At 39.0% G+C, this 5,806-nt stretch overlaps 1 long non-coding RNA gene across 1 annotated transcript; it reads left to right on the top strand.

The window, feature by feature from the left end:
- The first annotated feature begins 2,612 nt into the window (after positions 1–2,612).
- Positions 2,613–4,433, top strand: LOC134067393 (uncharacterized). Its single transcript, XR_009936501.1, has 3 exons — positions 2,613–3,598; positions 3,942–3,970; positions 4,366–4,433. It is a non-coding gene; the product is annotated as an uncharacterized LOC134067393 (long non-coding RNA).
- Positions 4,434–5,806: the final 1,373 nt, after the last annotated feature.

The raw sequence follows: 5,806 nt of genomic DNA, 5'->3' as shown, positions 1-5,806 counted from the left end.
TCTGTATTGTTACGTGCAAACAATTTGCTCCGCACAAAAAAAAGAAAAAAAAAACTGATGAAACCTATGACAGCTGCTTTGCTGTGCGGCAGTCATAATAACTCATTAACAGACATGCAAAATTTGGTGTGCTTACGCTTTGTCCCATGTCCTTGGTGAACTTCCAAATGCTTCTTTCAATGATTCTTGGATCCCAATAATTACCGCTAGGCGGTTTCTTTTACTGACAGTGGGTGAGGGAATAAAACCATGGTGTCTGCAGAAAACATGTGCTGACATTGTGTCTTTAGGTCACATGTTGTGGGACAATGCAGTCACACTAGTCATGTGATATACAGTGGCCGCGCAGCGAAGTGGCGGTCATAGATTTAGTCATATTTTTATTTGTATTTGTATTTTTTTTTTTTTTTGTGCGGAGCAAATTTCTGTTAAGGATTCCCGGGACACTGAAAGACCGGGGTGCACGAAACTTGGTGGGCATGTAGCCCCACAAGCATAGCATGGAACCATTGTGTTTCATTTTGATCCGTCCCCCTCCCGGCGGACTGGACCCCCCAAAAGGAGGGTAGGACGGACACAGTTTTCTGTGAATATTTCGAGAACCTTAGGGCCTAGGAGGACCATCTTTTTTGTGTATGTAGGTCTTAAAGAGGACATAGAATGGATGAATTGAGTGTCACACTGTTCTCTAATGTTAAAATATCAAATATTCAACTTTGATTTATAAAAAAATAAACTCAATTGCAATTTTACAAGCCCAATTAAAACCTTATATTTAAGCTGAGTATTGAAATGGTCCGTTTGACTAAATGGCGCCCTCTTTGGCAACCATGACTTGTGAACATCTCCCATGCTGTTCTAAAATCACTGGAACTGGGACTTATAGCTTAACTTTACCAGTGTCTGAAGTGTATAGGCTTCTAACTACAGCTGTGCTGAATGTGAATGTTGTCTTTGACACAATACAAAGCTTCCAGCAGGTGGTGCTAGCAGTCTGATGGCATGACTCACTGGGTGACATCCAATCACAGACACACAGGGCGCCTCTCATTCGTCTTTTTATATATCCTCCCTTTCTTCCTCGGTCCTCGTTCCCACAGATCTAGATAAAAAAATAGAAAAGCACTCAGAGAGCGCAGACCTCCGCCTGTATTGTTCTTCCTGGGTTGTCATACATTTGAAACTAAACTATTCAGATCGCCACCACGTGGCCATGCCACTAAGCTAAATACATACAGTAAACGTCTCTGGAATCCCGACGGAATTACAGATCACTCCCAAACTTTAATTGTTTCTTCCTCCTTGGGTCATGTCCATCCTTCCCTGAAAATTGCATCGAAATCCATCCATTACTTTTTGAGTTATCTTGCTAACAAACAGACAGACAGACAGACAAACAAATGCCGGTCCCCGATGAAAATATATACCTCCTTGGCGGAGGTACGTAAATGATGGGCTGGCAACAATGGGATGGTCTATCCAGTGTTAGTTATACAGTAGATCAGTGGGAGGGAGCCTGGAGGATCGAGGAGAGAGGTTGAGAAGGGGCTACAGAGAAGGTGAGCATGAGAGATGTGATGTACACAAGTGAAATCTGCTCGATTCCATGCAGGTGAAACAAGAAGTGAAACAAAGCTTGTCAGATGCACCAGGACCATCTGACTCACAAGCACATTCTCAGTCCTGGACTGAAGTCTTTTAGTGACGGCTTAACAGACAGATACAGCCATGGCGTTTAGGAATGTGCAATTTTTCACACTCTCCCAACTCCTCACCCTGTCCACCAGCCTGTTTTCTACACACGCTCAATGTAAGTAAACCTATGTTATGCTTTTATGCTATAACTAGTTACAGTAATTGGAAGTTACAGTGTGAAAATATGCATACATCAACCAGAAACTTGACAATAAAGTTATGATATTTTAATTATTTGGGCTTGAAGGTGGTCTGAAGTAAGTGAGATTGTGAGTGTTTTTGACTGAGTGTTTTCAACCACAATCATTAGAGAATAAAGAAGCTTAAAAGAATGTTTTAAGACCTGCCTAGTGGAATGCTCTATATTTAAATGTTATACATTTAACCAATCCAAGAGCATGTGCTAATAAATAGTTAAAAGATCGATACGGTATAAAGTATCGACGGTTCAAATAAAAAGAAAAGCAACAGAATAATGAATATATGTTTTTGAAACTCTTTTCAACTAAATTGGACCGTATATTAGGCTATGCCATCCTATAGTAATAAACAAATCCTAATGTAATGAACTTTTAACATTATCTTTTGTACTATTGGACCATAGGAGGAACTTGTACCTATGCTTTGTACCCTGCTAATGGGGATCCTATGAACAATAAACAATACTCTACATCATGGTGGGAGGGGATTGTTCCACATGTATTTGTTAATATCATTTGAAAGTTGCACATGCATTTGTGGGTGTTCTTAGAAAGCTGTTTTTGTTGTCCATACAGGCCTACATGTGATACACATGTTTAATATATCCTTGCTTGTTTACCTGCTTTGGAAATACCTTTATATTTGTATGTATAATACAACTGCAATACCACTTAATCATGCTACTGTGGTCTTCTGAATTTACAGATACGGGGGAATCATGTTCTACTCAAGTACTTGTGAAACGGAACACAAAGGCTAAAGCTTTATCAACAGAAAGTCTGAAGATAAACTGCCCTGTGGTATACTGTGATGAAAAGCCAATAATGACATGGTGCAAAGTATCAGATTCAAATGAATGCTTTCCTGTCAGTGACACATATCTGATCAAATCGGGATGGACATACACAGGGGAGACATCTGGCATCTTATCATTACATTTCAAACGCATTGCTGTGTGTGATTCTGGACTGTACAGGTGTCACTGCACGGGATCACAACGCTGTGTTGGTCATTCAGTTAATATCACAGTGAAAGGTTTGGTTTTATCCTCCTTTGATATACATACTGTACATAATAATGGGGGAAAAAATCCAGTGAACGTCTGGTGACAAATCTAATTGGCATATTATATGACATTGCTGCAAAACTTAACCGCAACTGTTTGCCAGAAACCTAATTTACATATGACCTTGCCGCAAATTTGTGGTAACTGAAACCTGAAATATCCTGAAGGGATTTGTTTTACATATCATGAAATAAAAGCAAAACACAGCACAGGTAAATGTGCAGAACTGAGCGGCGGTCATATTTTGCAGCGCTTTGCGGTACATCTAGCTTTGGTTCCAATTACAATCATCTGGTTCACTTCAATAAATGATTCACAACATGCTACACACAGTTAAAATAAAATAAAAAAAAAAGTACAAATGAATTACAACATCATAGTTTATTGCACTAATATTTGTGAAATTTGAGCAAGGCTGATGGAGTTTTCCTTTCTCTGTAAAAAAAAAAAAAAATCCTGTGCCGCCATGTGTTCTTTACTGGAAGTTTCCTTGAACAGATTATTCCCCTGCACCCACCTCTCCTGCTCCCCCTGGTGCTGGTCAGTGCTGGTCAGTGCTGGTCATCTGGTGTCCTGTGTGTGCTCTACTCTCTGCCCTCATCTCCACCTGTGTGTGCTGCCTCTGCCGTAGGACAGGTATGGAAATAGCATTTTGCAGAGAGAGGCGCGCTCAAACTCCAAAAGATCTCTTTACTTCTCCGTGTGCAAGTTAAAAGCATCCAATTCTAATGTGCAAAAGAACCGCACTCTCTAGTTCGTTCTTTTTACTTTTTTCTTGTTGCACCATGGCTAAACAAATGTGTTTCGGCGTCAAGCCGTCCTCAAACGCGTATGCACTGAGGACGGCTAGAAATAGCATTTGACATTAACATGATCTACTGACATACTGTGTGTGAATAGTCATAGTCATAGTCAATAGTCATATTCATCAGTGATGTACTGTGTGTCTGTGTAATTTGCTCATATTCATCATCCACAGCACCTGTGGAATCTGGGGTGCATCTGAAGGTGAGAAACATTGAAAGAAGACAACAGGTATCTCACTGACCAGTTGTCAGTAGTTTATAAAGTAATTGCTGGATAATGTGTTACCTATCCAACACAATTATACATGCAGGACACAATAAATAAACTGTTTAGAATAATTTCCTATCTCTCAATTAATCTACATCTACTTCATTTTTTTTTTTCTTCTTAAATAAAATGCTTAGTACAACTATTTCCCAAATATAAGTAAACCAATGCAAATAGACAACATGACACTTAACTAGATCCAATATAGTTTCCTGTAGATAAGATTCAAGCTCCTGGCATTCAATTTTGCAAATATGATGCATGTGATTTAGTTGTTTTCATTTTTACAGTGACTGCTCAATTCTGTATCTATTCTGTTTTCATTTCAGGATGAGTGTACAGGACAGTGTTGTGCTACATTGGACAAACCAATCAAAGTATCCCAAATAAAACGGCATACACAATTTGACCTAAGTACCTACACTGAGGTTGTGTACGAATTTGTACCATAGACTCCAGGGAGTTAATATCCATTGACACGGAAATGTGTCTTGCATGAACGGTATCACAGCAACATGTACAAAATCCATTTTCATTTTTTTTAATCACTCAGTATTTTGGAATATTCATGTTTTTGAGGTAAACGTGTGTCAGTGTTAACGCCACTTGAAGTGTTTTGCTCTCTGTGAAGCATAAAATAACGGTATGTTTGTATCACAGCTTTTCTCTGTTATGTACTAAAGACATTCTTAAATATACTCTTTCGTTCAGTTCTTTCTAGTCTAATGCATTGTTTACAATTTCAAAATAAATATGAACGCACTCTCTGAAATTAGGTTATTGTGTGGTTCTAGCAACTTGATATTCCACTATCCAGACGTCTTGTGTGGAGGGACAGTGGGGATTGAGAGCAACATGAAGAGCTCCTTGGGAGTTTTCACCCAGGGAAATAATGTGTAATGCAACCAGATTAAAGAAGTGTGATCACCTACATTTGTCACTAAAGAGCCAGACATAGTTTCCTGGAATTAAAACCAGACACAATGTAGATGCAGCACAGACAATGGCAGAAATTATGGATTATGGATATGGATTATTTGCAAACTTTACAATTTCACCTGAACCCAATCCCTGTCCATTGTCTACAACCAGGGATGCTAATCTGAATTAATGCGATAATAAAGTTGTTAATGTATTAAACTGAGCTCTATGATTTAACAACATTATGATTCAGAAACACAGGGCTGCTTTTTAAATTAATGCAATAGCAGATCATAGTATGGTGGTCTTCTGTTTAGTAAGCCAAAATTAAAACAGTGTTTTAGTTCATACTGACTTCTCCTGAAGATCAAGTCATATGCGAGTTGAATTGCTCAGATAGACCAATTGTGACTAAAACAAATGATATCCATGATCATGCACATCATAATGAAACATTCTTTTACAATGTCTTCTTTCAAGATTGCAAACTACGATGATTAACTAAAATAATATGCATGTGAGTATTGTAGTAGCACTTGGACAACAGACAGTACCACACAGGTGTTTGTGGATTTCCTGTTTTTCAACACATTTGCCAACATGCTCTGCAACGCTCGGTTTAAGATGCAGGTCTTATAATGCAAACGCTCCATTAGTGACCACATGTTTCCACCACAGATTGAGCACACTCTGCATCTCTGCTCAGTGTATTATGTGTATGTGTGTGTGTGTCTCTGTGCGTGTGCGTGTGTGTGTTATGCAGGGAGGTAGCACTAGGCCTAACTGTCAGCCCCTTTTATGGCCCCACTAGGCCTGTGTGTCTAAGTTTAATTTAGAGAGATAAAAGCT

The sequence above is a fragment of the Sardina pilchardus genome, chromosome 20 (assembly GCF_963854185.1).
Source record: "Sardina pilchardus chromosome 20, fSarPil1.1, whole genome shotgun sequence".
Lineage (NCBI taxonomy): Eukaryota > Metazoa > Chordata > Actinopteri > Clupeiformes > Clupeidae > Sardina > Sardina pilchardus.
Note: the sequence above shows the minus strand (reverse complement) of the source record. Positions and strands in the feature narration are given on the sequence as shown.